The sequence below is a fragment of the Patella vulgata genome, chromosome 4 (assembly GCF_932274485.2).
Source record: "Patella vulgata chromosome 4, xgPatVulg1.2, whole genome shotgun sequence".
In the NCBI taxonomy this organism is placed as follows: domain Eukaryota; kingdom Metazoa; phylum Mollusca; class Gastropoda; family Patellidae; genus Patella; species Patella vulgata.
The window spans coordinates 50,636,568-50,661,355 of NC_065882.2; the positions used below are offsets into that span (position 1 = coordinate 50,636,568).

A 24,788-nucleotide genomic window follows, 5' to 3' on the forward strand; every position below is an offset into this window, starting at 1 on the left:
ATAATAATAAGTGTTAAAACAGATTTTATGGTTTAGTTGGACATTCAAACAATTTCTATATAATTATGAAAAAATTACATACCCGTGTTGTTTTAATTGCTGTATTGCTTGTTTATCATGAGAATAATCAGGGTGATTCTGAAAAGAACAACAGACAAATGACATAATCAGACGTGCTCAAAACTAGGATTCAAAAATTTTTGGAATCCATTTTCAATTTTGTTTATGCGGTGCGTGTGGGTGTGTGTTTGTGTGTGATGGTGTGTGTGTGCGTGTGGGTGTGGGTGTGGGTGTGTGTGTGTAGTCCCACTATAACCAAGTTAACGTAGATGTCCATTTTGATTTAAATATCTGTATGGTAGTATCTATATACTGATTATTAATTTCAAAAACTTACCCACGGGCCTTTCGACCATCTCCAGTAGTAATTAGCTAATGTTGCCCAGTTAAACATTTTATAGTACAAATTTCTATATTGACTGTATTTAGCATCTAAAACGTGATCGCTTTTATTCATAGAGCCAAATGGGAAGCCGTGTTTCACAAGTTGAGCCTATCAATATACAAATTATCAATATACGATATACATTATATATAACACTGGCTTGCCACCTGAACTTCCAGAAGTAGCATAATACATAATTTTATACAGTTTTCAGAAAGGCATAAAATTCATGCCTCTTTATGCATACGTGAGTCGGATGAGGAAACCGAATTAGTTTATAGGTAAAAATGCGACCAAAACACCCTTCGTTTTACAACAAGCCATAAATTAGTAAAAGACAATAAACGATATTTATATCGAACTGATCCACAATCATAGATTGTTTAGTGATTTGCCTGCAAGTAGGCTTATCTTCTCATTTTCAATCTGGAGTAACCGCCATCATGATATCTTCGTAGAAATTCAAAGACGTCGGAATACCGAAATTTATCCAGGATTGTCGATTGGCGACGTCACATTACCAAAAGAAAATGAATTCATAGCAATAACCAAGTCAATTAAAACTAGACAGTAATTCCGTTTTTTCAGCTGATCACAAGGACTTTATTTACATTACATTGCCAAACTGGTCCAAACAGGTTCGGATCAACGTCTGCGTTTATGCCGAAAGGATTTGACCTCATTTAAGCATTTCGGATTAGTCACGTAATCTGGAAAGAGACTACAGACGATGTTGAAATATTGTATCTGTGATATCTCGCAAGAAGCTTAGACACTGAAGTAATCGTCGTGTCGGATTGTGTTTAATGCCGAGCATTCAAACCGAGGCCCTACATTATACCCGAAGCAAATTATCCGAAATATCAGTTCTTAACATCTAATATTAAAACCAAAAAATTAAAACTGTCGAAATGTTGGTATACTTTTATATTACAGTGACAGCTTTAACTATAAAGAAAATAGAAAATAAAATGGGTTACCTCAACTTCAAAATCATGAGGATTGGTATTTGATGGAATGTTTACACTGGAAACAAGAATTGGATACATTTAAACAATTGTAAAAAGATAGCCACGCAAAGTATTCTGATCTCTATTGCTTTAACACGCTTGAAAAAAAAATCATTTTGAAAACTGTAGCTCTTCTCGTGTTCACAGGGTTTACGGAAAATGGTATATCTCTGGAACAAAAGGTCGCAGAGCTCGTCCCATCACAGTGCTTCACACCACATCTGGAAAACACCGGTTTAAAGCTATAACCTCAACAATGTTTAGGTAAAATTCGACATAAATAACCCTGCTACGGGGGTCACAGAACGCTGAATATCGACAGGGTTCGTCATCTCATGACCTGAATGTTTTTCCAACCAATACTACCCGAGGTGTTTGTTGTACTTTTGGATGATAATGCGCAGTTTATTTTATTGAAATTGTTCATAATAGAACGTTGACCCTCACCCCCATCTTATTAATTCTATTTATATTGACTCATAGTACCTAAAATGTATGTTGTGTTTTCTGTATTGGTCAATGCGCTTATTCGCTTCTGCTTTCCAGTTGGTGTCTTCTGGTATGTAATATATGTAGGCAGCATCAACCAGGAAGTCTATACCTGGGTCTGGTCCTTGTATTATTACTCGAGATCGGATGTAAGCTGAAAATAAGCTATTGAATTTTAGCAGGGCTCACCTACTGCTCATTCAAGTTATTCATTCATGAAGTAATTTATGGTTAAAAATATCAACCTGCGAGAAAAATGAAATCATTCAATGAGGGCAATTTTGCCCAGTCGGCGACTACGGTCTATTTGACGCCCAACTGTCGGGAAACCGTTAATGTACTGCCAATAGTATACACGGGACCCCGATTTTCCATCTCAGTCATGCACCCGTGACAAAGGGAAAATCGAACCCGGCCTCGTGGGTAGTGTACAAGCGTTATACGCACCTAGGCATAATGACATTATACCATAAAAAAATAACAAGATCACACACAATCAATTGTCACCGTGTTTACCTTACAAGTCGTGTAATAGCATTTGTGTAGGAGTCAAATTACCTGTTACACCGGATATCCGTATCTGACAAATCATGATCTTATTAACAATTTTATGGTTATGAACTTGACCTATATATCAAAACGTATACTTCCATACACCCATGACGTAAATATCATTATATACTTACATATATCCGGTGTTTTCATATAAACTTCCAGCCTCACCCAACCTCTACCAGGGTGCATACGGGAGTCCACAGCCAAATCAGGATAATCAGTATGTCCTGTATAAAGTTAATAATTATTTTTAAAACAAATCGTAGGGGGTTTGCGGGGGAGGGGGGTCGCAGGGGGTTTGGGAGGGGTGGGGGTGGGGTGGGGAATGCAACGTATGCCCAATTCTTAAATGTTAGATAGTTTAAGTTAGCGAAGTGAAACATTCTAAATGCTAACCATACACAAATTAAGGGATTTGTCTCTACATATTTATTCGAGAGATATTGCTAAATACTACTTTTGGATTTAACTATGATCAACAAAGATAAACTAAAGGAAACCAGATGCAGAACCGAAATTTTCTCCGCGTCCTTCATCCCTTCCAGTATACGAGAATGGAACAAACTTAACGTTGAAATTAGAAACTCTCGATCCCTTGCTATCTTTGGAAATTCACTAAATAAATTAGATACCAACGTGCCATCATATTACTATACAGGGATACGAAAATTACAAATAATTCACTGTGAACTAAGATTATGCTGCTCGAACCTACAAGGCCATAAATTCCTCAGACACGTCGATGATAGCCCTGCTTGTCTCTGTGGTCACAAATTGGAAGATACCGAACACTATTTACTCGTATGCCACTTATATTCAGATGCAAGAAAGCGGACAATCGACAACCTTCAACATAATCATAAAACAATCAGTTGTCTGTTGTATGGGTCAACAAAACTTAGTCCAGAGATAAACACACTTATTTTCCAAGCCCTGCACTCTGTATAATCATCTAAGTCTCTATATTATCCATGATGTATCATATATGCTCTATATTTATGTAATTATGTATGTATGTATGTAAATATTTATGTGTACATGTATGTAAATATTTATAATGTGTACATGTATCTAAATCAGAGAGAGGGGTTACACATAGGCATAGCCTGTTCCCCAATCCAAATTCAGATTTAATGAATAAAAATATTGTTTTAAAAAAAAAACTGCAATTTTCTAGCGAGGCACAAGCTGAACAAGCTGAATCCAATGGAAGCGGATTTCATTCCCAGTGTCTGGCTAATCGAGTTAACTTTACTAATCTCTTCGGTGCATAAATATCACTCGGTTTACATTAAATAATTCTTATGGCATAACTTTTGAAAAAGGTGATATTCCTAAACTTAAAGGGCTTACGTGGTAAGGATATATTATGCTTGTTATTATTATTAGCATTGTTCTGTAGTCTGAAATCAGTAGTGACATACCTTAAGCTAACCAAATCGGGAATTTACCTTAAAAAAAATATATGTATATTCAGGGAAAAAAATCGGAAGCATATTGATAAATCTAATAATATCTGATTTGTGTGTCATAGATATATATGGTCAATAGACATTTCTAAGCATGACCGAAGGAGCAAGCACGCCTGGCTAAACTAACTCAAAAGAAATGAAATAAAATCGCGGTCAAGGTCCTACTGTTCAGTGTTCTGTTCCGACTGGGCTTATGAAGACGGTTTAGTTAAAAGACTAACCTGTGATCAAGTTTATCTAGGAAGGTCTGCCTTTTCATCCTCTTTATGTTATCGATATATTTATTTTTAATTTTGGTAACTAATTAATGGTGGCATTTCTGTTGCCGTTCGACAAAAGGTTTTAGTAGTTTATAGGAATATTATTCATGACCAGTTTTTAACTATTCAGTTCATTAATTCATTCAGTCTTTCATTCATTCACTCATCAATCCACCCAGTCATTCCATCAAGTTTCATTTCAGTTTTTGAAGATGGATTCAACGAAAGTGATCTTAATGACCGTGGGGAAAGCACGCCCATCTCAATCAATCAATCAACACAGAATTTTTATAGCACAAACAATACTTTGATATAGTTCCTAATGAATTTTAAAGTTTATGTGGATTCTTTTAGTATTTATTTTCGTCAAATAGATGTGTTTTCAAACGTGACGTGAAGATGTCTAGAGTTTTTTTTATTTTTGATGTCTAAGGGCAGATAATTCCAGAGACAAGGTGCTGCAAAGTGAAAAGATCGTTTCGTCTGTTGGAGTTTGACAGTAGGAATCCTACTGGATTCATATAGAGTGAGTCCATCGTGAATTTTGTGTCGCTTGATTATTGAGTGCTATAAATATCAGTAACAGTCTGAACATATTGAAGCTTCTGCAACTGCCACTTTGGTAGACTACAACAAAGCATATGGTAATCCAGTCTTGAAGAGATCAAAGCTTGAACGGTTTCGTTAAATAGATCAATTATGAATTACTTCCCCTTTGTGATACGGCCCGTGATACTAGGGTGACACTATCGTCTAGGCCTTTCCTCGATTTCACGTTGTAATAACTATTTCCAATGTTGAATTAAGACTTGAACACTTTTTATGTTAACTATGTTTTTATATCTTCACAACATCCATAATGCAGGAAACTAGACACACATCTATGACATCAAATATAAGCTACATATAAGTTCTCTTTCCCCAGCTTGTGTTTACTAGATTACGATTAACATCATTCTCTTTACCCCACCATTCCGTAAGACACGTTTACTGATGTACCCCCTAACATCATATGGCTCTCCTACGACTTAACGGGGTGCTCTAATCCGAATGATGTTTATTTCCCATCCTCTTAGCCCAGGAGGCTATGGTGTTCCTAGCTTCCTAATGATATCTAAAGAAACTTCAACAGACGCTACCCTTGATTCCAACACAGTATACTTATATGGGCACCTCGGATGGCGGCTAACCACGTTCCTAACACATGGGACTACCATATTTGGATTATCAGACTATGATGTCATTATCTGTCTTTAGACCACCAGTGTTGTTAGCCTATTTCGGGTTGTCAGTGGTACTAGCTAACGACGACGAAACATTAACCAGAACCTCTCTACAGAACTTAGGTAACCTCCACAGTATATAGACCCCATAGTGTTATAGTAAGTCTGGTAAAAAGCTGAAGAACAAATTGTTTGATTGGTCTCAAACGATAGTGTGGAATCGATGATAGTACCGATGTTCTTTGCCTTGTTTGTTGGTTGAATTAACTCCCCAGCAATCGAAAGGCTGTTCTTTTTGACTTTGTTTGGTACCGGTGTAAAGTACTTCAGTCTTGTCTGGATTTAATTTTAAAAAATGAGAGTCATCTAGTTGTGAATTTAATCTAAACAGCCCTCAACATCCTATGCAATTGCTGTTTCTGATGAATGATCAAAGCAAATGTATAACTGTGTATCGTTTGTGAACAAGTGGACCCTAAGTCCACATTTCTGGACTATTGTATTAAGTGATCTCGTGAATATTATAAATAATATAGGTCCCAGGACTGATCCTTGAGGTGGCTAAGTGGGTAAGACGCTGGCTCGCTACTCTGGAGGCCGCGGGTTTGCTCACGGTGTTGGCCGAGAAAGTTCATTTGGTTTTTCTGGCGTGGTTCGTTTGCAGACTGGCATCTAAATGTGGTTTCTTAATTTGTGATATGAGTATGACTTGCTTCAGGGCACTTGAAATGACACCAACTGGAAACGACATGTTGACTACAATTAAAAGGATTGGTAGGAAAGTATCCCAGTTGTCGCTTAGAAGACATGTTGGAAGTGGGTCTGACCGGCAATACTTCGTCTTGGTTTTAAGCACCACAGCTGCATGATGCTAACAGATGTCATTTTGAAGGCATCAATGTGTTCATTAATCCCACCAAGTTTCAACTTGATACCTTAAATACTAAAGGAGATACGCCCTCTTGAATGCCGAAAAAATGCTTAAGAAAACTTTCGCAAATATTTCATGCTAATCGAGCGAACTTTTGAATTTCGAAAAACCACCAGTCAGAGCCCCTATGGGATTCCCCAAAAGAATTCAAATGACATGGAGTTTAACGCATGGTCGGGCTCCTGTTAGGAACAAAAGGAGAACAGAAATATAAGACGCTACACCTTGTCCATGTGTTATAGCTATGTAAATGAATATATACGAATAAATATCTTTATACAGTAATACGACAGGCCTTACCTGACTCATTGATATTTCCCCATTTCTTTAGAGGTTAGACATAGGCAAAACATGCATTGATAGTTCTATATTCCAAATCCAAAAGGCGACAGCATTTAAAGTATATGACAGACGTCCGAATCTGTTCGTAGCATATGACCATTCAGACAACACATGATGAGAAATTCAGTTAATGTAACAAGGTTCGATACGTTTTATATAATTATAAAATTACCACAAGCTTACAAACACCGCTTGATATTCCTGGCATGTGGTATTTAGAATTTAGAGGACTGTTAGTGTCCATTTGATACCGCTTAAATCATTACATATTTTTAACTTTTTTTTATGAAAATGCGGCTTACTAGGCTTTGCATGCACAGTTTAAAATATTTATCTCCGAATTTCAGATTTGACTCGAATTTCCATGTTTGCAGTTAAAATTAGACTTATGAAGTTCGCGCACGCTGTCATAGAATTGTGATCTAATTTTCTTACCGGAGTTTATTTCATATTGTCCACCTATTTTAAACGACTGAAACACCTTATTATTTCTATTTAACTGTTTGACGTAAAACACCATTCGATAACGAGTATTGCGTGTTGTTTTAATTTCCTGAAGAGGTCCATTATAACCATGAGTCCTAAAAGAGAGAGAGACAGAAGTGGGGTTTAACGTCCACTCGACACAAACTATGTCATTTCTGGACTAACATATGGTTCAATTTATTTCAATAATTCGTTTGCGCGTATGCCTTTAGCAGTGGGAGGAAATCGGAGGACCCGGAGAAAAACCCACGAGGTTGGACAGGCAACCCTACTCTTTGTCACATACAAGCAGAAAATCGAAACCACGCCACTTGACTCAATGACAGACCTTCTGACCAAACGCACACGCGTTAACCCAACCCCATGAGTCCTAAAATAAAATAAAATAAATTCAAATGTATATTATATCAATATGAAAAGCTATATACAGCACACGTTTTAATTTATCATCCAAATCTGTATACACATTGAACTTTAAAGTACATATTTTTAACAACCACGGAGACTCAGACCTGAAGAGGCTCCCCCTCCCACTCTTGGCTTCAATATGCCGACATATCTTTAGATTCCAGGCGTCGAAAAGTATTTATTTAAAGCTGAACTCCGATTAAAAACCTACAGAAATAATAAATAAACGCCCTTAACGACCGCCATACCTGTTTTCAATTTGTAGAAGAAACATGGCGATCGCTTATGGGTAACAAAAAACACAGACAGGTCACGCCCACGCCCAGTATATGCCGTGTTAAGCAAACTGTTCACATCCGGTTAGCTAGTCAACTACCAATTACCTCCTGACTATATTTAAATGGAGGCTATAATGAAGATGTCTATTTGGAATAAGGCAGACAACTCACCTTCCAGAATATTTGGCTGAACGATGTCCATTGTGTTTGTCTGTTGTAATTGAGGTCACAGTGCAACCCCCATTACAGTTCCAGTTATTATGTGGGTTGCTGTCTTCAAAATCGCCATCTTTGAGTAGATTAGTATTTGCAGCTAACACTCGATAGAAACAAAATATGACCCACAACACTACAAACTTGGTCATCATAATGTACTGCCAGTTTATTCTTCCGTTTCAGGAAACAAATAATATATATATATATATATATATATATATATCCCAACAGGTGGTATATATCTATAGACTCTCACGTACAGGTATGCAGACAAAATATATAATAGTATATTTTTCTATTCTATTTCCCTAGATCTAGTGACACAATATAACCCTAAAGCATGTTTTACGTAAATTGATTATAATATATACTCAAACAGGTGTAATCTATAAATAATTGAATATTTTTCTTTCCTGTTTCCTGAGATCTTGTGACACAATACAACCCTAAAGCATGTTTCGGTAAATGGTGCCAAATGTTGTCTTTTTATTGATCTTCTTGTAGAGACGTTTCCTAATTTGGAATAGAAATATGACCATTTCAGTTTCCATCAAAAAAATTCAGAAAATAATAGATGATAAAGATGAAAACAAACAGATATGTAATCAAAACTCCAACCTTGTTCTAGTGCTTTTAAAATTGCTTCGAATCTTCACCAATACGATTTACGATGTCTTTTATGAGGTAGATAAATGTAAAAATGGTTCAAATCTGGATACAACTACTAAAATTTGCATAGGTGTCCTTTTAGAGGCATTTACTAAAAAACACATTAGTCACTTGAATTTTCATAAAGGCCGCCAATTTCCAAGATGGCTGAAAATTTCGGCTTTTTTTCACAGAATTTTACTCACTAAACCGATTGGGAAGATTTTTACACGCACACATTTTCATGAAGATGTATTATTTCGTCGCCTATGCACATCCGTCCATGCGTCTGAATACCCGTTAACATTTGTTTGTGGACGGTCTAGAGGTCTCAAATGTTATCCGGTTTTGTTTGTTACCAACATAACTCGACAATCTTGATGCGAGCGATAACTTTACCCTTCGTTTATCTCTGGTAAAACTCGCCGGCCATTAATCACCGTGAAATCGGTTCCTAAGGTCCGCCCCCAGTGGCTACTTATAAAAAGGATTTGTTAAGCCCCCGTCAGACTGGAGTGGCGCCCTTACTGCGCTGCTGTACGGCACAAGGTCGCCGGCAAACGTGAACACAACGCGAGAAAATCCCCAAAAATTACAAACTTGAAAAAAGTCGCCTTCTCACAGCTTTCCAGGTCAGATCGCCGAACCTTGGCGTTTGTTTTGAACATGCTCAAAACAAACGCCGTGACTCGGCGATCATTGGCGACCACGGAGACCACAGCACGATATCTGGCGTTTCCATTGCGCTTTTACCACGCTAATGACGATCTTGACGCACTCTGAGACCATTTTCCGTCGCCGTAGCAGCACAGTAAGGATGCCACTCTGGTCTGACGGGGATATAAGAATGAGTTACATATTAATGATCCCTGGAACATTTCCCACATCTTGGCATCAAAAGTTCATTCTAAAAAGTCGATTTGATGATTTAACGGGAACTATTTTTAGCTTTTAGCGCACATTGTGAGTGATTCGGCTAAATACGTGAAATTTCTGAAGGAACGCGAATTGAGCCGCCTTATTGGATCTTTGTAAAGCGACCGACGGAAGGATACATCACGAGACATTCAAAATGGCAGCCGAGTTTTACCAGATATAAACAAAGTGTAAACTTATATGTGGAATTGCGATTGATAACGTGACATTCAAAATGGCCGGCGAGTTTTACGAGAGATAAACAAAGGGTAAACTTATATGTGGGATTGAGATTGATAACTTGACTGGTTTCGATTTTGGCGCGCATGCAGGAACCGCAACTTCAAGATTTATGGCTCCTGGCTTATACGCATAATTGTGACATTTGTACATGTTAAGAATCAAACCACCTTGGAGAAATTCATTTTTGGTGCGCAAGGCCTATCTTACACTGAGAAACATTAAGCGTTCGAAAGAATCGAGGTGTATTAATTACAAAGTTAGGGCATAAGTCCTTATTTCTACAAAACAGAGGGAAAAAATACTGAATACATGGAAGCAATCGGAAAATGTGAGACTAGCCCTGATGGCGTTCGTCTGCTAACGTTAATGATGTTACATAAAAGGCGGTAGTTTGCCAAATGACGTCATCAGTTAAAATGCAATAAAAAGGGCGATAATCCAGATAAGACAACGTCAAAAGGTTAAAAAAAACCCTAACACTTTAGGAACAGATCGGCACTTTCCAGCTGTGTAATTGCATAAAATGTAATAAGTCATTCTAGACCGTAGAAACCGTAGAATCAGTTCGGTGGAGGGGGGGGGGGCATCTAATCAGACCCAACTTTTCTATAGTAAAATCTTGCGTAGAATACGATGCCGAGTCGTAATCAGTCCGCCATTGGGACGTTTTCGAGATATTCGGGGTTCAAAGGAGGCCATTTGCACCGAAAGTGAATCCACAGGCTTTATTGTATCATGAAAACATGCTGAAAATGATCCAAACTAATCACTCTTTTTAAAAAATTTAAACTTTCTAAATTCACCTTTGTTCATTGCAACTCCGGAGGTCAAAAGGTCAAAACTTCCATTTTTGCACTGGAAAGATTTAACGCAATACACGCCAGCTTACAATATAAAAACTAAAGAGACAGCTGTTCTAATCAATAATAGGAACATTTAAAATTTATCTTTAGGCGGGGGCGGGGGTGGGGGTGGGGGGTCTTAGCACCGTATGTTTTCCGGGGAAAAGCTTGGCGACCAGCAGTGATGGCGCTGAACGTCAGATGACAAAACGCGTGAGGAGGACTCATTCAGCTGACGGCCACACAATAGAGTGCGAATTGAAATCCCCCACCCCCCACCCCCCAGAATAAAAAATGCATGCATACAGATTGTGGATTGAATGGGCCTTTAAAAGTGAAGACGCTGGCTCACTAGCCTGGAGGTCGGGTGTTCGATCCCTGCATTGGCCGAGAAAGTTCATCCAGATTTCCCGGCGTGGTTCCCCCCCCCCCCCCACATTGATCAGCAGTGAATTTTCGCTAAGCCGCTAGAATCACTGATAAGGATGACATCGATGCGACTTAATGAGCCAGAAATATTAACTTTATTCCTGTGACAAATGAAATTCTAAAACGTTTTTTTATGTATTGGAAAAATAAATAAAGGCGTTTGACGTATTTGTAGGTAAAAATTATTTCCTATTTAGTGTAAATGGGTATTAAAATGACTAAAAGGCAGCATTACGCCCGAAGCAGTAACGTCTTATGTAAACAATGCACGCGCCATTCAGCCAATGATTGACCCCGCGTGCTGTGACGGCACGTGTTAAGGCAGTCATCTTTGACAGAGATATTACTACTCGTAATTCTCTGTGAAACAGATTGGGTTCCCCCTTGTTAGTGATGCAGGACGGATGCCCTGACAAGGAAAGCTGTCGGATGGGACAAAAAACCGAGGTGCCGTGTGTACACATTGGCGTGCACGTAAAAGATCCCTTGACAGTTGGAATTCGATATAAGAGTAGGCCGAAGTGCTGCTGTCCGGGCAAAATTTCTCTCATAGCACACTGTATGGCGTATGCCCGTCATCATTAGCCCAGTTCGGAGCAGAACAGTAGGACGTTAAAACCCCGTTTTATTTCTTTTCTATAAATTTATTACGGGATACCATTATCATTATGTTATGTTGGGGGATGGGGAGTTAATATACTTGATTCTCTTGGACAAGATATCAAAAACCGAGTTTTCCCATTCTCCAAAAGATTCCAGAGCTACACGAAATTTATCAGACCAAGCTACTGTACATTTCCTGATTTAAGATTTTAGATTATTATGTAATTTTTTAAAATTTGTTTTACATGGTTTCTCTCGAAATTGTGGTCCAAAGCGGAAAAGATTTTTCAGATTTTCATCTACAACAATATCGAAATTTTCTGTGAGTATATGGTCATGATATTTGTTTTTAAAAGGAGAGTTGGAGGATTGGCATGGTGTATTATCGTAATTATCAATAAATTACTGTACGTTCAGATTTTCAATCGTTTCACGGTAGTTAAATATTTATTACGAATTGGGGGGTAAAAAAAATGGTATACGACTGTAGGTGAAAAGAAAAACTACAAAAATCACAATTTATGTTCGAATCAATTGAAGTTTTAGGTTGGTTACCCTTCTGGGTATGGTAGGTTTATGGGCTTATAACGATAATGTATACGATAAAGAAAACTGAAATTAAATACGAGGAGTTTTAATCGGGCGCAATTTGTATCATGGTGCTAAAGTTTCTAGTTATTCAAACACCTTCAAATAAGTAGGACAAGTTCACAAGATTATAATTTAGTGGTGTTATACGCCTGCCTTTTAGCCTTGACAAATTTGTTATTGATAATTCACACCTATAAATCTAAATCGTAAAGATATGTTGGTCATATCATAACATTTATTTTTTTACAAAACTGAAGGTCATTCAATTTATTTAAGATACCTCCATTTTGCAAGAGGTTAACACCCTGTCAATTATGGCCTTAAATAAAATTAATGTTAAGTATTGAGTAACGAAAACAAGCAATTCCCCAATTTATAGGACGATTATATAACCTTCATGATACCAACTTTAGTAAAACGAAAGTAACTAATCACTTAAATAATAATTAAACAAGCTAACAGTGAGGCTGGTGTCCCCCGCCGAAATCCCAAACCCATTGACAACAGGAAACCACGCAGGAAAATCCCGATGAACTCATTAACACGCGTGAACTGAATTTGGGACAGATCATAGTGTAAATAAAGACAGTCAATAAACAGCCAAAAGAATATCGAACTCGTTAACATGCCAACAGTGGGGTTGATGCCGAAATGCCCCAAAAATAGATGACACATTAATTAATTGCACATTCATCTTTTCCAAAAGTATCCAGCAATCAAACTGATTATCTATACTTAGTCTTAGCATAATATGTTGATTCTATTTCATTAACATACCTCTACCAGTTCCCGTGATCGTAAAGACTTGAAATTTTCAGGGGATGTTCAGGGGGACTAGTCATCAGCTAGTTTTATATAGTTAGCAACCCATAAATCTGAAAGTCCGTACATTAGTGCGAAAGTTCGTTCTTCAGACGTTAAGAAGACCCATAAATGTAACTAACCCCTATTTACACCGCCCCTTAGTATGAAAGTCCGTTAATTCGACAAAGTTAACTTTCCATACAGCGTATTGTACTTTCGTACAATATAGGCTTCTTACAGTCATATATATATTTTTTTCGCACTATATTATTATGAGTATAGTCACTTTTGAGCTGATATTTATTACGTTTGGCCAACATAATGCTGTTAGCAATACCAAACTGTAACACACAATTTAATACTATTCAAAATTCGATAAACACAAGCCAGATAATCAGATATAATACACGCCATGTAAAGATGTTTCTGATATACGATGTATTGGTAACCCCCCCTTACATGTCTCCAAATGCAGGAAATCAATTGAAACCATTTGGAATGGATGAGACGTCTCTATAGACTTTAGTGGAGCATAGGTTTTACGATGCGGAACTTTGGACTTGCATGAACACAATGATAAGACTTTATCTGCACCCAGAGGACCCATTTCATTATGAAGCTGTTGTAGTACCAATACACTATACTTCCTCGGAAGTACCAGTTGACGAATCGGATTGGTGTTGTTGAAGAATCTTAATTGTCTAAGTAAACCATGCTGATCAATCTTGAGTACTGACCACTCTCTAAGCAATCTGCCAGCTTCTTCTGGACATGATTTCCTATCAGCTGCTGTAGGTTTAAGTCGATTTTTCACGAGATTCATAACAAATGCGAGAATCGAACACCAAACAAATCTTTTCTCATATTGGATACTTATGGATTTAGTCACCGTCGAGAAAATGTCAATCTTGGTAGATTCCGTACAATGTAACTTAAATTTCTCAGAGTCCAGTGGCAATCGACTCAACTCATCAGCATCGTTATTCAATCTTCCTGGCTTGTTTTTTATGGTAAAGTTAAAATCTGATAACTCGGCAACCCATCTTAATCTGGTTGCGTCCAATCGTGGAGTATTCATTAAATAACTCAGCGGGCTGTTGTCCATCATCATCTTGGTAAAGAATAGCTCCTAAGCCGTCTAAACGTGCATCAACATGAAGAGAAAAGGTTTGGTCGAAACGTGGTTACGCCATGATGGGTGGAGTTATAAAAACTTCAACCAACTCATCAATAATATTCTGGTGTGCAGTATTCCAAACGATCCTCACACTGGATGAAGCATGTCCTCCCTTTGCCTTCTTCATATTACTTCCTGGTTTTAAAGGTAACAAATTGTACAATGGTTTGGCACACCTCGCAAAATCGGGGATATACCGGCGGTAATAGCTGGGGAACCCTAATAGTTTCCTGCGGTCACCAACATTTTTGGGTACTTTCTCTCTCAATTCTCTCACAGATTTCTTATGTATATCCGTCTGCTGTTACAAGATGTCCAAGATAACGAACCTGTTGACGGAACATTAGACACTTCTGTGGTTTGAGTTTAACTCCTTTTGATTTCAGTCGTTCAATTACAAGGCTCAAATGTTGGATGTGCTCTGAAAAATACACTAAAATATCATCCAAGTAAGGCCTTCGTTCATAAAGGATTGGAAGGCGACTGGAGCTCCAAATTGAATCCGTTCCCAGGAATAGTGTCTCCATGGCGTGACGAATGCAGTGTATGCATTACCTTGATCCAATAGAGAAAAGTAGCGGCTGCCCCTAAACTATCCAGGGCATCTTGGATTCTTGGTAATGGACTGCTGTCAATGACGGTCTTCCTTACACAAACCAATGGACTAGAGTACGGTGATTTAGATTTACAAATATAGCCTTTAGCGATCAGATTGTTTATATAATCTTTAACTTCGTCTTAAAGTGGTGCTGGAATAGATATGTAAGCTTGCTTCACTGGAATTTGGTCTTTCAACTGTATATCCAACTCCAAGTTTGGGTTAAAACCAATATCATCATCAGACTTAGAAAACACGTCTGAGTGTCTGCTTAAAAGTGACTTTTCGGATTCTTTCAAATTACTTTCACTAAGGTCAAAAGAGGGAGTGTTAGCAAATTAAATGTTACACGTTTTTACTGAAGTTGATTCATTCTAATCTTGAGTATAAGCTCGTGTTATGGAATTGATAATCTGCAATGTACCCATATACGATTTACTATGTAAAACAACATTAGAACAACTTGAATTAGTTACAAGCAGATTATGATTCTGTATTCCAACTGTCACTAACAACTCTTGTAATTCCAATTCTTGCTTTCCTGAAAATTCTAAAGTGGGTACAAACAAACAATTTATAATTTAATTATTACTCTTAGTCCCCGCCCGTATACCTACACGAATTACTTTAGAACCTTTGGCGGGAATTACAATGTCTCGATGACCACTATTTACATTACATATTGGTTTATCTGCTTTCAACAATTTCACAAGCTTATTAATACAACGCACATTTAAAGTTGGGATACAATTATACAACGTTTCTTCAATTGTTGACAATAGTATTTTATAAGATTGTAACCAATTATCGGACAATTCATATTATTATACTGAGTAACTAAAAATGGAACATTGATTTCAGAATTTAAATTTAATTGAAACGTAAGCTCAGTCCAACCCTCAAAGGGTATGTCAGACCCATTCGTAGCACTAACACTAAGACCATTGCTAACTCATGCATGCACATTTTTAATAACAGAATCCGGAAAATGTGTATTTAACCAATTTTTACTCACTAAACATACTTGAGAGCCAGTATCCCATAAAACGTTAAATGATTTACCATTAAGAAGACAATTTACATTACAGACTTCTCCTACTAACTGAATTATTTTATTCTTATCACATAACATGTCCCTTTAAATCAGGTGAGCTATTATTACTATTAATACTATTAACAGATAATTCTTTGATTTTGTTACAAATAATCTTATGGACGTTGTAATGTGATTTTTGACAATTTTTAGAACAATAATACGAAATATTACATGCAGAACATAAGTTCAAATCTTTTTCTACACCACACTTTGAACAACTAGGAGAGTCGCTATTTTGAGTCACAAGACCCCTTTCCAGTGACTCCACCTAGTTTTCCCACTGGGTAGTTTGTTTTGGAGACTTATGGAAATTCTTAAAATGCTCTGAACTTCCACATGTCCAACAGTGTCAAAGATGACTTTTGCTAGTTTCTACAAGATGCACAACCTATCTTACGCTGACAAAAACCCCTAGGCCAATTAGACTGGAAAGCATGGGTTAAAGCAGCTACTTCTGCTCTGAGATTACTAAGTTCTGTGGACAATTTATTGTGTGTGTGACTTTCCGATACACCATTATTATTGGGCTCATTCTGTTCATTTTCACTACAGTCATGATATGACTGTCAATTCTGTCAAAAGAATCTGTTTACTTCTCTGTCAATACAAGGTTTTAGATCAGTTCTGATAACTTCTGAGATAAAACCAGTAGATAGAGTTCTGAGAAACATAGAATTAACTAATTTAGAGTCATAAGGCATACTTCCCGATTCTTTCGATGCAAAGATTTTTTTTTCTGCCTGAGATCCATACATTTTATTCAGAATTCTTGTGGATCTTCTTTTTCTGTTTGTGTACCAGAACTGAATTCTTGAAAGAGTTCATTGCCTGACTTTTCATGGTAATGAGCTCTGAGGATAGCTCTCAAATCATTAAGGCTAAGAGATGGTCTTCCCTCTAAGTAATTAGGAACATAAAAGTCAGGTAACATTGCCTTTAAAACTGCCTCAACGATTCCATGATTAGAGTAATCTTTTTGACCTGCCAAATCAATTTGCCGAATCACACTCATAAATGAAATTCCCTTACTTTCATTAATTTGTCCCTGAATTTTAAATTTTCTCTTCCACACTTCAACTTTTGAAGAAACAATATGTGTACTGGAAGTAAATGGATCTGGGTTTTCATTATTTTTATCAGGATGTGTTGGTCTCTTGTCCCTCTCAGCAGAAACAGTTGCGGTAGCTATACCTGTCGGACATGGTTTTACAGGTAAAATCTTCTGTAGTCGATCTAAATTTTCTGCCAGCTCATCAGTGTCATTAAAAAATGTGTCGTCGGTTTTTTTTTGATGGCACCATGGTAACTAGCTCTGGTAATGACAGCTGATACAGATCTCTTCTAATGTCAAACAATGTTTCGTCCATGTTGAAAATTGGTGAATCCACTCTTTACCTGGTGTAGGTGCCCTGTCTATCCCGGACAAGCCCCCAAATGTTACCGGGATCGTGAATTAGAAAAGGATAATCCTGACTTTAGACAGGGTTCATCAGGAGTGAGGTTTCAGACTGTGGGGAAAGAAACAAAACAGATGGCATTAGATTTAGGTTTAATTGATCTGGATGGGTGACAAACACAATGCATTCTGGGAAGGAACTATCTCGCCTTATCAACCCTTGCAAAAACTGTAGTTGTCTCCCTTCTATCATTAGCCTAACTCAAAATAATTCCCCCCCCCCCCTATTCTCACTCCGTCACATTAAATTAAAAACAATAATTTAGCTGATGAAGATGAAATTGGACAACTTACGTTTGGTTTCGTATATTTTAAATTATTCCGTGCAAACGCCATTAATTGGACGGTATTCCATTTATCAAACCTCTTGGAGTGGGAAATGTAACAATTTCATATTTAAAGTAACTTTTAATTTAAAGCCATCTCTCTCTATGGATACATACCTATATAGATATAAATATATGTTTGATTGCTCTGATTTTACATGTGAACGCAAAATATTACTTAACGACAGTCACGACTGAAATTATTGATATTTGGCCTCTCAAACGGAACAATCAACATACCTTATATGTGATTTTACATCATATCTCGTGTTATGTTATAAATATCCATCTCTTCGCTTATAATTAAAACAAACAATTAAAATACAAAAGGACTATAAGAAATTATAAATTTGCAGATTATGAAGGTTTAAATAACGAATTATTAACTGTCGATTGGACAAATCATGTCTTTAATAATGATGATATCAATAAAGTCTATGCAAGGTTTTTAGCTGTTTTAAATAAAGCGTTAATACAGTATATCCCAACAAAAGTAGTAACTATCCCCATATTGAACTGATCGTTCTTCTAACGATACATCGAGTGAATGCCTTAAGAATACAATACCATTTCGCAACGTAAGGCTACAACAACTCTGATGTATCGTTAGAAGAAGGATCAGTTCAATATGGGGATTAAAACTTCTTAAACTTGAATACATACACATTTCTGCTAGATGGCAGTAGCCCTCGTCCCAGAAAACATATGTAAACTTCTATCGAAATTGGGGGTGAAAGACCGCCTTCTAAACTTGAAGTACCAAATTCTTTAAGTGGCATTTAGCGATCAGGGAACAAATTAACAGAACACAGTTTTTATGGGATACAATCACTAGTTTATTCTAAACGATAAGAGGATACTTGTCGAAACGTCGTGCTTTTAGAATAAACTAGTGATTGTATCCCATAAAAACTGTGTTCTGTTAATTTGAAGTACCAAGTCACCATATGCGAATGTTGTTATTTTTATCCAAATGCAAGGAAGAAATTCCAACTAAACTAATCCATGGGATAACACAACCGTGGACGCAAACGTTAAACATAAACAAGGAATTCTCGCCTGAAGGGATGTTGTTACGGAGCCGGATTCTAATTCAAAATTTAAAACATTGTGACTTCAGTTAAATCAATATTGTTACAAGTTCCATCAGATCATATAATATACGAATTCGAAAATAAAATATTTAGAAGTTTAATTTGATAGATTCTTTGATTGAAAATTGTCGTTCCTCTATACTTTGTTTGATTTACATTCTTTCAACTAATAACAATCTGACACTTCAGCTTGTATAACATATTTATTTACAGCATGTAGCATAGGCGGTTACACCATTCATCCCCGGTGATTTCTGAACTCCATTCTTTGTTGAACATTCATTATCTGAAAAATCCAATACATAACATTTGTTTCTTACATAACTAATACATTTGGCTAATATAATTCTGTCAACAATACCAAACTGTAACACACACTTTTATACAATTCAAAGGAACTTTAATACAATTCAAATTTCGATAAGCATAAGCCAGATAAATACACGTCAAGTTCGGGATTAAAACAATTCAGATACTGTACGCAATAATTTCTAGTTATATGTATCCGAAGACATAATTGAGCTAATAATCCCACAAGTCATAGATTTTTACTTATTGTTAGGTAGGTCGAATATTCGAATTCACAGGATATCCGTTGATTAAAGTGGGTTTAAGTATGAAAATCAAACGTCACAATTAGACGAAACAGTCAAATTACCCCTGAAGCTTGAAAATGATCGGTACATTTGGTAAACCGAACTCACATAATATTAAAATGATGCTACATGTCTTTGCACACAGAATATATTTGTGTCTCCCCCTTTAAGGCAGCATTGCGTTGGATTTGGCTTGATATACTTACTGTATATAAAGGTAGCAGATAATCCCCCGTCTTCTGAGAAACCATGACACCCAGTCATTGTATATCCAGACGGACAACCAAGTTTTGCCTCATCACCTACACCTAGACCACTGGGACGGGACTTTTCGGTAATACAGTGGAAATTTGGTGCACTGCAGCAAATAGCAAATGAATCGATGCCTGTTGAATTCAAAACATATATAAGTAACGGAGATGAAATTAATTGACGACGTACATGTCGTCTGGCTAAAATTTACAATGGACACAGAACATTCTTTATAGAAATTTGATTTGGTGCCCCAATTGTATCATTTTTGATAACCTGAACAAATTAATATGTCGTCTTGACATTTTTAACCAGAAGTAAAATAAAATGAAATGGAGTTTAACGTCCTGCTGTTCTGCTCCGAACTGGGCTAATGAAGACGGGCATACGCCATACATTGTGCTATGAGGGAAATTTTGCCCAGACAGTGGCACTACGGCCTACTCTTATATCGAATTCCAAATGTAAAGGGATCTTTTAAATGCACGCCAATGTGTACACGGGACCTCGGTGTTTCGTCCCATCCGAACGACTAGACAACTGTCCTTGTCAGGCCCTCCGTCCTGCATCACAGACAAGGGGGAATAACGCCGGAACATCTGGATGAACTTTCTCGGCCAATGCAGGGATCGAACACCCGACCTCCAGGCTAGCGAGCCGGCGTCTTACCTACTTAGCCACCGTGACCCCCCCCCCCCATTTTTAACCAGACATTTACCTTTGGTTTATAAGTTACTGAGTAGAGAAAATACCTTTGGTATATCCGTGATTTTGAGCAATACAAGACGTCGTTGTTGGATATGCACCAGCCATATCATGAAAGAAGTTATGTGCTGAGCAACCTAAACAATAAACATCAAAGGGAAATTGTATTTTCAAGAATGAATCATACAAGAGGGCAACATAATGATCGTGGTGTTTACAAAGAATAGAAATAGAAGGAATTATCGATGGAAGGGGGTGAGGAACTAATTGCTCTAAATCATTATTCCTGATGCTTCCATCAATGGTTCGAGTGATATAAGTTCCGAGTAGAAAGAAATATCAAATCACTCCCATAAAGCTGATTACTGACGCTGTAGTTGTTGTTACCGTCCGTACTTTTTTTAATCGCAAACCAACCGGGACGAATGCATATTAATAATCGCTAAATATAACAATATTTAATAGCGAAATAAAATGAATTTGGGTTTAACGTAATACTTTACTGCACCAACAAGGCTGACGAAAACGGGCATACGCCATGCACTGTGCAATGATGGAAATTTTGTCTATAAATGTCTATAAAGCGGCGCTACGGTCTACTTTTATATCGAATTTCGACATTCAAAGGTTATTTTATGTGTACGTCAATGTGTATACGGGGCCTGGATTTCTTTGTACCATCTGAAAGACTAGACGGCTGTCCTTGTCAGGTCCTTAGCGGAAACCGCGCTAAAAAATCCCGAATACTTTCTTGGCCAACACCGGGAGCAAACCCGAGATCTCCAGACAATCTAGCCAGCGTCTTACTCACTGAGCCATAAGTATACATGTTTGTAAGATTGTTTAGCATTTTTTCTTATTTTATTAACAGGATCATATGGGAATATAAATTACAAAAACAGCCAAGAAAATACAGTACATTACCTGTTGCATACATATGTTCCGGACACGGTGTTTCAACTCTAGCATTTAAAGCTAATGGTGAAGGGTGGGATTGATGGTAGTCACAAGTTAAGCCCGTTTTCTTACAGCAGTGTGCTGCTGCTTGTACCGCTAAAATAAAGAAGTCTAACGTTGGAATTGATTAAATATTTTCTTATGAATTTGAATTAGTTTGATATCTCAGGTACAGGGAAGGATCCAGGAATATTTGCAGAAGGAGGTTTGCCAGGCCCATGTTAAAGAACTTTGACAGTTGACAATGCATGATGACATTATCGTCTCTAAATTACAAAGAGAGTCCAACACCCCGTTTGATGTCAATTTTTATAATGAATTAATAGGACCACATTGTTATATTATTCATGTCTTTATCATTATTTCACGCTTTGAATGCCAGCCTTATCCCGGCATCTGATGATAAAGCATAAAGCACACGACCGTTACACTTTTCTCATAAAGTGTTGATTTACAATTTTTTGTATGTACTTGAGCAGGGTGAAAATTACTAGGAACGTGACACCGGCTATTTCCCTATTCATTTCTGGAATCAGGGCCCTGTTTCTCGAAATTTTTACTAAAGATAAAATCCAATTTTAATAGATACTTCAATTTTGATTGGCTAAGCACTAAAATCAATCTAATATTATCCAATCAAATTACTAAAATTTGGATTTTATCTTAGTTAAAATTTCGTGAAACAGGCCCCAGGTCTCATCCATGGTTACTAATCTGGCCAAAACATTATGAGGAATCTGACACATGTTTGATCCACATTCCAGAGCTTTGGCACCCATCTTGTCATATTAACTCGATGATGATAATGTGCCCAACTCAGAGATGCCCACAAAACTGTCAATATGCCGAGTGATCAATCGTAAATCAGCCATCACAATGCCATGCACCCGGGAAATGTTTTCTTGAATGGTTGTTGTTGATGGCTTTCAAGTCTGTCTCTGCCACACTTAAATTCCGCAGGCCACTTCCTTACATTTCGGCATGATTCTTTATTGGGATTTGCCCTTTTAGTTGCAGGTACTTGAGTCCTGCCCTATAGCTAGTTTTGTTCATTTCTGGTGATTTCACTGGGTAGGTTCACAAGATGATTTGGTACGAAGACAATAATAACACTACGGAGTTGCAGTTCTTATGTCTTTGATTCATTCAACGAGGGTACTTGTTGGTGGCAAAAGTTTGTTTCAACCCAAGTGATCTATCCTTTTCAGGGTTATAACTTTATAGCCAGTCCTCGTACATGTGAAATCTGCCAGTGGAGCATGTAACAGACCGGCACACGGAAAGCATGGTTTGGAAATCAGCCATTGCACTGGGGAACAATCTTTCGCTGTCTGTATTTCACAATGTGGAATGCTGGGATGTCAATGCGACATATTGCAAGAGATTTGAGTCAACATTTCATCATCCCTCGACCATTAGTCGATTATTACAAACACACCAACAGCCCTATTGAGGCTCGTGTGAAGGCACCCTTTTGCGCCAAGCACTATGTTGAAAAGGGAATGGTTCCCTCACCGACCCCTATCCTACATAATTTTGAGTAATCGCCTGGATGTGGCGCTAACCACGACAACCCCTCGTGCCACGTGAACATAAGGATACACGACTAGCTTGGTGCCAAGCACGCCGCCACTGGAACATGGCGAATTCATTGGCCGGAGCAGAGGAGCGTCCTAGAGCAGGCTCCATTCTGTATCGTGATATGGAGTTGCCTTTCATATGACCGATACTAACAGATCAAAGACGTCATTTTATATACATAATGTTTATTAGGCCCGGGTTCTTAAGTCAACTCTAGCATCTTACTAGTGTAAGCTTCCACTGGATACAGTTAGAGGAAATCCCAAAGCGAGATCATGGACAGGGTTGTAGTGTCTACTTTGACAACCCCCTCTCCTAACATGGCCAATTGCGTACAATCCACAAGTAGGATCCACCAGTGCAGAATCTTGACCGCCATCAGATCCAGTGATTCATCCAGTCAATATTAGTTCTATGGACAATTTGAACATGAAATGTAGTGGACGCCATCGAAAGTATAAATAAACGAAACAAATGAAGATCTGTATTTTAATCAGATTGGCTGCTCAACTATCTGTTTATCGAAACGACATTTTTTGAAAAATGTCACGGCGAGTGGCAGATCATTTTAGTCATGTACAAAGACACGAGGAACCCAGAATCAACACCCATTGAAATCTTTTGGAATAGTTATTAAAAACACACAATTATATAGTAAGGAATCTTACGTGTTGTTGAGCCTGAACCATCCCATGCTCTACAAATCTTACCATGGCTTTCTATAGTTTCACCATCTTTTTTGTCACTGGGAGACTAGAATAAAATGAGTTTTTGATCAAGAAAAGTTATTAGAAATCATAATTACCCAGATTTTAGATGAAACAATTGCAGTGACTGCACCTAAAAATGTGCTATCATATAGAAATACAGTTGACAAAAAAATGTCCTTCAATGTGTAAATTTTGGAAGTTACATTGAGTAAATTTATCTGGCTTATTTGTCTGGCTTGATAATACACTTAGTGAATTTGTGTCTCAGAGACGACATTTGTAAACTAATTTAACGAACTCTTAAAGGTCAATTCGAACAGGTACGACCATACCCAGCAAACCAATGTGATACTTCTATTTAAACGTATTATAATTCATTCGGAGGCCAACATTATTTGTTTTTGTTTATGTCCTATTGACTCGTGCGATACGAGCAATTTCCTTGGATGTTTTAATAATACATGGTTATGGGTAGACGTCCAGCGTTTTGAAAGGATAAATTACTTTAGGCTTACGATAAAGTTCGTAAAATAAGACATACTACAAATGTTCCAAACCTTTGATTCCGAAGTACAGCCAGTCATAACGTATCCATGAGGACAAGACACTTCGGCATATTTGTCATCACCAATAGCTGCAAATCCTGACCAAACAGTTTTACACGTGAAACTTGAATCGGCAGATGTAACTTTTCCAAGAGAGAAATCCCCCGTGCGTATTATTTTGTGATTTTGACCGTTGCCATTTAAATTTAAATTTGGAGCTGGTGTAGTGGCTATGAATGGGTGTGCTAGAAGAAACATTAAAGATCATAATATATATATATATATATATATATATATATATATATGTTATATATTGTTGGCGAAATGAAACTACATAATTTGTGCTAACGTTTTCACAAACGAAGTTGCTCTTCAGGCATTTATTATAACATTTATTATATATGTTATTTTTCGAACAATTAGATCTATAGCAGGATCTACCCTGCTTCGTCCAGTCTTCATTAGCCCAGGCGGAGTAGATCATTAAACCCATTTCATTTCATTT

The 24,788-nt window shown here is 37.4% G+C and overlaps 1 long non-coding RNA gene across 1 annotated transcript; it reads right to left on the minus strand.

The window, feature by feature from the left end:
- Positions 1–19,147: 19,147 nt before the first annotated feature.
- Positions 19,148–24,523, minus strand: LOC130012481 (uncharacterized). Its single transcript, XR_008787910.1, has 6 exons — positions 24,296–24,523; positions 23,697–23,781; positions 21,415–21,543; positions 20,538–20,627; positions 19,740–19,919; positions 19,148–19,223 (listed from the first exon to the last, which is right to left on the minus strand). It is a non-coding gene; the product is annotated as an uncharacterized LOC130012481 (long non-coding RNA).
- Positions 24,524–24,788: the final 265 nt, after the last annotated feature.